The sequence below is a fragment of the Urocampus carinirostris genome, unplaced genomic scaffold, assembly GCF_059441175.1.
Source record: "Urocampus carinirostris isolate Australia breed hairy pipefish unplaced genomic scaffold, RoL_Ucar_1.0 HiC_scaffold_132, whole genome shotgun sequence".
NCBI lineage: Eukaryota > Metazoa > Chordata > Actinopteri > Syngnathiformes > Syngnathidae > Urocampus > Urocampus carinirostris.
In genome coordinates, this window is record NW_028283237.1 from 15,001 (window position 1) to 25,000 (window position 10,000).

General features: G+C 58.6%; 2 non-coding genes across 2 annotated transcripts; both read left to right on the forward strand.

Moving 5' to 3' along the window:
* Positions 1-6,039: 6,039 nt before the first annotated feature.
* On the forward strand, positions 6,040-8,026 carry LOC148345033 (18S ribosomal RNA). Its single transcript, XR_015848902.1, has one exon. It is a non-coding gene; the product is annotated as an 18S ribosomal RNA (ribosomal RNA).
* Positions 8,027-9,368: 1,342 nt separating this feature from the next.
* LOC148345034 (5.8S ribosomal RNA) lies at positions 9,369-9,522 on the forward strand. Its single transcript, XR_015848900.1, has one exon. It is a non-coding gene; the product is annotated as a 5.8S ribosomal RNA (ribosomal RNA).
* The last annotated feature ends 478 nt before the right edge of the window (positions 9,523-10,000 follow it).

Here is a 10,000-nt window from a genome sequence, read left to right on the forward strand (position 1 = left end):
TAGCCAAGTTCTCAGCCACTAGTGGCGGGCACAATTCCCCAAACACCGGTCCGATAATACGCGCGCATATCCCCAAACACCGGCCCGATAATACGCGCACAATTCCCCAAACACCGGCGCGGATTTCAGCCACTATTGGCGGGCACAAGTCCCCCAACACTAGCCCGGGATTCAGCCACTAGTGGCAGGCACGATTCCCCAAACACCGGTCCGATAATACGCGCGCATATCCCCAAACACCGGCCCGATAATACGCGCACAATTCCCCAAACACCGGCCCGATAATACGCGCACAATTCCCCAAACACCGGCCCGGATTTCAGCCACTAGTGGCGGGCACAAGTCCCCAAACACTAGCCAAGTTCTCAGCCACTAGTGGCGGGCACAATTCCCCAAACACCGGTCCGATAATACGCGCGCATATCCCCAAACACCGGCCCGATAATACGCGCACAATTCCCCAAACACCGGCGCGGATTTCAGCCACTATTGGCGGGCACAAGTCCCCCAACACTAGCCCGGGATTCAGCCACTAGTGGCGGGCACGATTCCCCAAACACCGGTCCGATAATACGCGCGCATATCCCCAAACACCGGCCCGATAATACGCGCACAATTCCCCAAACACCGGCGCGGATTTCAGCCACTATTGGCGGGCACAAGTCCCCCAACACTAGCCCGGGATTCAGCCACTAGTGGCGGGCACGATTCCCCAAACACCGGTCCGATAATACGCGCACAATTCCCCAAACACCGGCGCGGATTTCAGCCACTATTGGCGGGCACAAGTCCCCCAACACTAGCCCGGGATTCAGCCACTAGTGGCGGGCACGATTCCCCAAACACCGGTCCGATAATACGCGCGCATATCCCCAAACACCGGCCCGATAATACGCGCACAATTCCCCAAACACCGGCGCGGATTTCAGCCACTATTGGCGGGCACAAGTCCCCCAACACTAGCCCGGGATTCAGCCACTAGTGGCGGGCACGATTCCCCAAACACCGGTCCGATAATACGCGCACAATTCCCCAAACACCGGCCCGGATTTCAGCCACTAGTGGCGGGCACAAGTCCCCAAACACTAGCCAAGTTCTCAGCCACTAGTGGCGGGCACGATTCCCCAAACACCGGCCCGATAATACGCGCACAATTCCCCAAACACCGGCCCGGATTTCAGCCACTAGTGGCGGGCACAAGTCCCCAAACACTAGCCAAGTTCTCAGCCACTAGTGGCGGGCACAATTCCCCAAACACCGGTCCGATAATACGCGCGCATATCCCCAAACACCGGCCCGATAATACGCGCACAATTCCCCAAACACCGGCCCGGATTTCAGCCACTAGTGGCGGGCACAAGTCCCCAAACACTAGCCAAGTTCTCAGCCACTAGTGGCGGGCACGATTCCCCAAACACCGGTCCGATAATACGCGCGCATATCCCCAAACACCGGCCCGATAATACGCGCATAATTCCCCAAACACCGGCCCGGATTTCAGCCACTAGTGGCGGGCACAAGTCCCCAAACACTAGCCAAGTTCTCAGCCACTAGTGGCGGGCACAATTCCCCAAACACCGGCCCGATAATACGCGCGCAAATCCCCAAACACCGGCCCGATAATACGCGCACAATTCCCCAAACACCGGCCCGATAATACGCGCGCAATTCCCCAAACACCGGCCCGATAATACGCGCGCAATTCCCCAAACACCGGCCCGATAATACGCGCACATTTCCCCAAACACCGGCGCGGATTTCAGCCACTATTGGCGGGCACAAGTCCCCCAACACTAGCCCGGGATTCAGCCACTATTGGCGGGCACAAGTCCCCCAACACTAGCCCGGGATTCAGCCACTAGTGGCGGGCACGATTCCCCAAACACCGGCCCGGCGCTGAGTATATGGCCTCCGAAAGGCCCATACATTCAGACGGGTCCATGTATTTTCAGCGACAGCCGCAGTACCGCCAAAATCCATGCAGCGGCGCTGGATTTATGGCCTCCGAAAGGCCCATTCATTCAGACGGGTCCATGTATTTTCAGCGACAGCCGCAGTACCGCCAAAATCCATGCAGAGGCGCTGAGTTTATGGCCTCCGAAAGGCCCATTCATTCAGACGGGTCCATGTATTTTCAGCGACAGCAGCAGTACCGCCAAAATCCATGCAGCGGCGCTGTATTTATGGCCTCCGAAAGGCCCATTCATTACCAACGGGGCTGCAGTAGCATCCCGCGGCCACGCAGGGGCAGATATTGTGAGGGAATTACATGGTAGTGGACGGAGCGCCCATGCATTTCCAATGGGAGTGCAGTACCTCAAAAATCCGCTCCAAGCCACCGAACTTGAGGGCCCGACGTTCCCTCAACACTAGCCCAGTGCAATCGACATTTCGTTCTGTGTACATTGTTACACAGAATGACAATACAAGGGAATTATTATTATTATTATTATTATTATGTATTCAGCCACTAGTGGCGGGCACAATACCCCAAACACTGGCCCGGCGCTGGCTGAGTTTATGGCCTCCGAAAGGCCCATACATTCAGACGGGTCCATGTATTTTCAGTTTTCCGTAGCAGGTGTGATTGTTTGTTTAATTAGGTAGTTTGTGTTGGTGACGGTGTTCCTAACTGTGGTGGCTTGTTTGTAGAATGTGGGGCCCTGCGTTTGTGTTATGTTGATTTCTGGTAATTTACTTTTTACTAAGTAGTCTTTCAGGTTTTTGTTTCTTTTAAAGGCTGAGATGATTTTGTAATCTTGGATTATGCTTGTGTTCTGTAGTGTCTGATTTATATTTTGTCCATTCATTCAGAGGGGTCCATGTATTTTCAGCGACAGCCGCAGTACCGCCAAAATCCATGCAGCGGCGCTGAGTTTATGGCCTCCGAAAGGCCCATTCATTCAGACGGGTCCATGTATTTTCAGCGACAGCCGCAGTACCGCCAAAATCCATGCAGAGGCGCTGAGTTTATGGCCTCCGAAAGGCCCATTCATTCAGACGGGTCCATGTATTTTCAGCGACAGCCGCAGTACCGCCAAAATCCATGCAGCGGCGCTGTATTTATAGCCTCCGAAAGGCCCATTCATTCCCAACGGGGCTGCAGTAGCATCCCGCGGCCACGCGGGGGCAGATATTGTGAGGGAATTACATGGTAGTGGACGGAGCGCCCATGCATTTCCAATGGGAGTGCAGTACCTCAAAAATCCGCTCCAAGCCACCGAACTTGAGGGCCCGACGTTCCCTCAACACTAGCCCAGTGCAATCGACATTTCGTTCTGTGTACATTGTTACACAGAATGACAATACAAGGGAATTATTATTATTATTATTATTATTATGTATTCAGCCACTAGTGGCGGGCACAATACCCCAAACACTGGCCCGGCGCTGGCTGAGTTTATGGCCTCCGAAAGGCCCATACATTCAGACGGGTCCATGTATTTTCAGTTTTCCGTAGCAGGTGTGATTGTTTGTTTAATTAGGTAGTTTGTGTTGGTGACGGTGTTCCTAACTGTGGTGGCTTGTTTGTAGAATGTGGGGCCCTGCGTTTGTGTTATGTTGATTTCTGGTAATTTACTTTTTACTAAGTAGTCTTTCAGGTTTTTGTTTCTTTTAAAGGCTGAGATGATTTTGTAATCTTGGATTATGCTTGTGTTCTGTAGTGTCTGATTTATATTTTGTCCATTCATTCAGACGGGTCCATGTATTTTCAGCGACAGCCGCAGTACCGCCAAAATCCATGCAGCGGCGCTGGATTTATGGCCTCCGAAAGGCCCATTCATTCAGACGGGTCCATGTATTTTCAGCGACAGCCGCAGTACCGCCAAAATCCATGCAGAGGCGCTGAGTTTATGGCCTCCGAAAGGCCCATTCATTCAGACGGGTCCATGTATTTTCAGCGACAGCAGCAGTACCGCCAAAATCCATGCAGCGGCGCTGTATTTATGGCCTCCGAAAGGCCCATTCATTACCAACGGGGCTGCAGTAGCATCCCGCGGCCACGCGGGGGCAGATATTGTGAGGGAATTACATGGTAGTGGACGGAGCGCCCATGCATTTCCAATGGGAGTGCAGTACCTCAAAAATCCGCTCCAAGCCACCGAACTTGAGGGCCCGACGTTCCCTCAACACTAGCCCAGTGCAATCGACATTTCGTTCTGTGTACATTGTTACACAGAATGACAATACAAGGGAATTATTATTATTATTATTATTATTATGTATTCAGCCACTAGTGGCGGGCACAATACCCCAAACACTGGCCCGGCGCTGGCTGAGTTTATGGCCTCCGAAAGGCCCATACATTCAGACGGGTCCATGTATTTTCAGTTTTCCGTAGCAGGTGTGATTGTTTGTTTAATTAGGTAGTTTGTGTTGGTGACGGTGTTCCTAACTGTGGTGGCTTGTTTGTAGAATGTGGGGCCCTGCGTTTGTGTTATGTTGATTTCTGGTAATTTACTTTTTACTAAGTAGTCTTTCAGGTTTTTGTTTCTTTTAAAGGCTGAGATGATTTTGTAATCTTGGATTATGCTTGTGTTCTGTAGTGTCTGATTTATATTTTGTCCATTCATTCAGAGGGGTCCATGTATTTTCAGCGACAGCCGCAGTACCGCCAAAATCCATGCAGCGGCGCTGAGTTTATGGCCTCCGAAAGGCCCATTCATTCAGACGGGTCCATGTATTTTCAGCGACAGCCGCAGTACCGCCAAAATCCATGCAGAGGCGCTGAGTTTATGGCCTCCGAAAGGCCCATTCATTCAGACGGGTCCATGTATTTTCAGCGACAGCCGCAGTACCGCCAAAATCCATGCAGCGGCGCTGGATTTATAGCCTCCGAAAGGCCCATTCATTCCCAACGGGGCTGCAGTAGCATCCCGCGGCCACGCGGGGGCAGATATTGTGAGGGAATTACATGGTAGTGGACGGAGCGCCCATGCATTCCTATGGTCAATGCATTTCCAATGGGAGTGCAGTACCTCAAAAATCCGCTAGAGGGCCCCGAACTTGAGGGCCCGGCGTTCCCTCAAGTGCCGATTTTATACCCCCTTCTCCAGCCGACAGCCAGAATTATATTAGGGACTCGCAATTTTGAGAGGTGAGCACCAGGGCTAATCAGCGGCCACCCGTGACCATTGAGTCCGACAGAGCAGAGGCTAGGGGCGGCCTCGCATCTCGCAATTACCGAGGGAAGATGCGGGTTCTCGAAAAATTTCTAAGTTTTTCAAATTTTAAAGTATTGAAGTATTTAGGGCGCTTCCCGCGGCCCTGGCTTTTGCATGTACCCCTCTAAGCTCCGGTTCTCGAAAAATGTCTAAGTTTTTCAAACTTTAAAGTATTGAAGCCGGACTTCCGCGGAGGCTGACAGGGGGCCTCCATCGAAGCACCCTTCACCCCCGGGTGAGCCGGCGTCGGCCCACGGGCCTGCCGGTTCCCCAACTGAGCGATTGGCACACGAGACCCGCCTCGGAGGGCCCACGTCGGCCGGCGCAAGCCGGTGTTCGGGCGTGCGGCTCCTCCGGCTTTGCGGGTCAAGCTCCAGCGCCGAGGATACTAGGCAAACGTTGGGCCCCCCCGAGCCGAGTGGATACCCGCCTCAGAAAGAGCTGGGGCGGTACGTACGGACGGCCTCACTAAGAGGGAACGGAAGCTACTAAAGCACACGTATAACTGTCCGATGTGCGAACGAAAGTGAGGCCGGACGAATCCGATACGAGTTACGAGTGAGGCGGGATCCACGGCTGGCACTCGCGGGGCCCTCTTGCGAAACCATGCCTCGGCGTGAACCTTTTGGCGGCAGAACCAAGACGAACCGAGGTCGAGCTTCCGTCTCGAGCCACACCCAGACGTCCGACCGTCGCGGAGCCCGACGCCACGCGTGCTAGGGCTCCGCGCGAAACATCGTTTCACGACACCCGCTCGTCAGCCCGTCCGAACGTATACGAGTGTCGCGCGGCCCCCCGGGCCCGGCTGTAGCCACAGCCTCGTCCCGGACCAGGGCCGCACCGCCACCAGCAGCGCCCCCCCGGCGGCAGACGCACTCTGGTTGATCCTGCCAGTAGCATATGCTTGTTTTCAAGATTAAGCCATGCATGTCTAAGTACGAATGGCCAGTACAGTGAAACTGCGAACGGCTCATTAAATCAGTTATGGTTCCTTTGATCGCTCCACCGTTACTTGGATAACTGTGGCAAATCCAGAGCTAATACATGCAAACGAGCGCCGACTCGCGGGCGGGGCTCCGGCCTCGCCCCGGGGACGCGTGCATTTATCAGACACAAAAACCCACGCGGTGTCCGGCGGGCGGGGGCTCAGCCGTCGCGCGCGTCCCCCGCGTCCGGCCTCCGCCTCTCCGGGCGGGGGCGTAAGCGGCGCGGGCGGCTCCGCGCGCGCCGGTCCTCGTTCCGCCGGCCCGGCCCCCCCTTTGTGTTGACTCAGGATAACCTCGTGCCGATCGCTCGCCCACCCGAGGCGGCGACGACTCATTCGAATGTCTGCCCTATCAACTTTCGATGGTAGACTCTGCGCCTACCATGGTGACCACGGGTAACGGGGAATCAGGGTTCGATTCCGGAGAGGGAGCATGAGAAACGGCTACCACATCCAAGGAAGGCAGCAGGCGCGCAAATTACCCACTCCCGACACGGGGAGGTAGTGACGAAAAATAACAATACGGGACTCGTTCGAGTCTCCGTAATTGGAATGAGCCGAACACAAACCCATCGGCCAGCATCCATTGGAGGGCAAGTCTGGTGCCAGCAGCCGCGGTAATTCCAGCTCCAATAGCGTATTTTAAAGTTGCTGCAGTTAAAAAGCTCCTAGTTGGACCCCGGGACGCGAGCTGACGGTCCGCCGCGAGGCGTGCATCCGTCTGTCCCAGCCCCTGCCTCTCGGCAAAAGCCCCCGTGATGCCCTTCGCTGGGTGTCACTCGCGGGGCCCGAAGCGTTTACTTTGAGGAAATTAGAGTGTTCAAAGCAGGCCACACGGCCGCCCCTGCATATCGCAGCTGGGAATAATGGAATAGGACTCCGGTTCTATTTTGTGGGTTGTCATGAACTGGGGCCATGATTAAGAGGGACGGCCGGGGGCATTCGTACTGCGCCGCTAGAGGTGAAATTCTTGGACCGGCGCAAGACGGACGAGAGCGAAAGCATTTGCCAAGAATGTTTTCATTAATCAAGAACGAAAGTCGGAGGTTCGAAGACGATCAGATACCGTCCTAGTTCCGACCATAAACGATGCCGACTCGCGATCCGGCGGCGTTATTCCCATGACCCGCCGAGCAGCACCCGGGAAACCGACCAAGTGTCTGGGTTCCGGGGGGAGTATTGTTGCAAAGCTGAAACTTAAAGGAATTGACGGAAGGGCACCACCAGGAGTGGAGCATGCGGCTTAATTTGACTCAACACGGGAAACCTCACCCGGCCCGGACACGGAAAGGATTGACAGATTGAAGGCTCTTTCTCGATACCGTGGGTGGTGGTGCATGGCCGTTCGTAGTTGGTGGAGCGATTTGTCTGGTTAATTCCGATAACGAACGAGACTCAAACATACTAAATAGTACCGCGGCCCCCCGCGCGGTCGGCGGCAGAAAACTTCTTAGAGGGACAAGTGGCTCTCAGCCACACGAGAATGAGCAATAACAGGTCTGTGATGCCCTTAGATGTCCGGGGCTGCACGCGCGCCACACTGAGCGTATAAGCGCGTCGTCTATCCCCGCGCCGGCAGGCGCGGGTAATCCTATGAACCCCGCTCGTGACAGGGCCTGGGGATTGCAATTATTTCCCACCAACGAGGAATTCCCAGTAAGCGCGGGTCATTAGCCTGCGTTGATTAAGTCCCTGCCCTTTGTACACACCGCCCGTCGCTACTACCGATCGGATGGCTTAGTGAGGTCCTCGGATAGTCCCCGCCGGGGCCGGCCCCGGCTCCGGCGGTGTGCCAGAAGACGGTCGAACTTGACTATCTAGAGGAAGTAAAAGTCGTAACAAGGTTTCTGTAGGTGAACCTGCAGAAGGATCATTAACGTACGAGCGGCAGCAGATCCGCCTCGGTACACCCCCGACGAGCCAGACGCCGAGGGCGGCGGGTCGTCGCAGGCGGAGGAAGAGGGTAGACCGGGACGGGACGGGACGGGGGGCGCGGCGCGGGTCACTCCCGGGCCGCGCGTCGGAGCGAGTTCGGCGGGCGCCACGCGGCGCGGCGCGACGCGAGAAAAGGCGGCGGGCGATGTCGCGCTACCTCCGTGCGAGCGGGGTAGCGCGCTCGTCCGACGACCCCAGTAGCGCGGCGCGGCGCGACGACAGGCGACCGCCAGCGACGGGCGAAAGGCGGCGGCCGTGCGCGGGACCCCCGTAACCGGGGAATCCCCCTATGCCGACGACCCTAGCTCGGCGCGGTTCTCGCGCTTCCGGCGCGCGCTTCCGGGGCGGCACTCGCCTCGACGACCTCCCGTCCTTTAAAGGTAACGGTTCGGGCCGGCGCCCCGGCGTCCGTCCGCCCGTCGGTGTCGCGTGTCCGTGCGGCGCGGGGCTGCTCTCGGCGAGGGTCGCCGAGCAAGCGGATCCCCGCACGGATCACAACGGCCGTATGGCGGCGGCGTCGGGACGCCCGCCCGAGACGAAGGTTCAGGGCGACGAAACGGTGCTCCCACCGGCTACCTTTTTCCCCGGCCAAACGCGTCCGTCGGCCGGAGCCCTCGAGGGGCCGCGTAGCGCGCGCGTGGGCCGGCCCCCGGACACCGGAGTCCCTCCCGGGGCTCCGGACACCGGGGGTTCGGTTCCGCGCGGTCCGCCGCGGTCTCCTCTGTCCATCCATAGTCCGGGCAGGCCGCGGCCGGGTCGGGGGCCAGTCCCCCCTCGGTGTCAGCGCGGTCGCGCCGCCCTTGTAAACCAAACCCACTCGCTGACGGGTAGCAACACCCAAAGCGTCGCTTCGCGGCGCGGCGGGGCTTCCAAGTCGGATGGCCTTCCGGGGTCCGGGTAGGAGACGCCGGGGGCCGGCCTCAGCGCCGAGCCCCCGACCTACCCGGCGAGTCCGGTCGCCGAGTCGTGTCAGGCCCGAGCGGGAGACGCCGGGCGCCGGCCTCAGCGCCGAGCGCCCGACCTACCCGGGCCGACGCACGTCTCGGGCGCCGTCGCGGCCCCGAGCGGGAGACGCCGGGCGCCGGCCTCAGCGCCGCGCGCCCGACCCGCTCGGCTCGTCGCGGCGTCGCGCGTATCGCGCCCGTCGGTAACCGCGCCGCGGGTTAGGGGCTCGCTCGCGGGAGCGACCGAACGGCACCCGCGGCGCGTTCGTCTCCGGTACAAACCCTGTCGTGAATTTGTCTCCGATCGTCCCGGGCGGACGTAAAAGGGCCCAAACGTACGACTCTTAGCGGTGGATCACTCGGCTCGTGCGTCGATGAAGAACGCAGCTAGCTGCGAGAACTAATGTGATTTGCAGGACACATTGATCATCGACACTTTGAACGCACATTGCGGCCCCGGTTTTACCCCGGGGCCACGCCTGTCTGAGCGGCGCTTTCCAATCGATCGGACGCGGGCCGGGCCCTCCGCGACATTCCGCCGGTCCGTCCGGCGGGTGGCGCGAGAACCCGGTCCGCGCGGGCGAGGCTCGGGCCCTCCGCGACATTCCGCCGGTCCGCCCGGCGGGTGGCGCGCGACCCGTGTCCCCGCCCACTCCGCGGCTGGGGTTTCGCAGGGACCCCCGTCCCTTCGTACCCTCAAATACAGACTCGGGCGGCGCTCCGTGTCCGTCCGCCCGTCGGTGTCGCGCGTCCGCGCGTCCGGAGGTGCTTCTCGGCTGCCGGTGAGTACGGCTGGTACTTAGCATACCGAGAAGGTGCTCCGCGCGCGCGGCTCCGCGCGGCGGCCCGTATGGCGGCGGCGCTCGGCGCCCTCCTCAGGTAAAGGTCCCGGTCGGCGCCTCGGCGTCCGTCCGCCCGTCGGTGTCGCGTGTCCGTGCGGCGCGGGGCTGCTCTCGGCGAGGGTCGCCGAG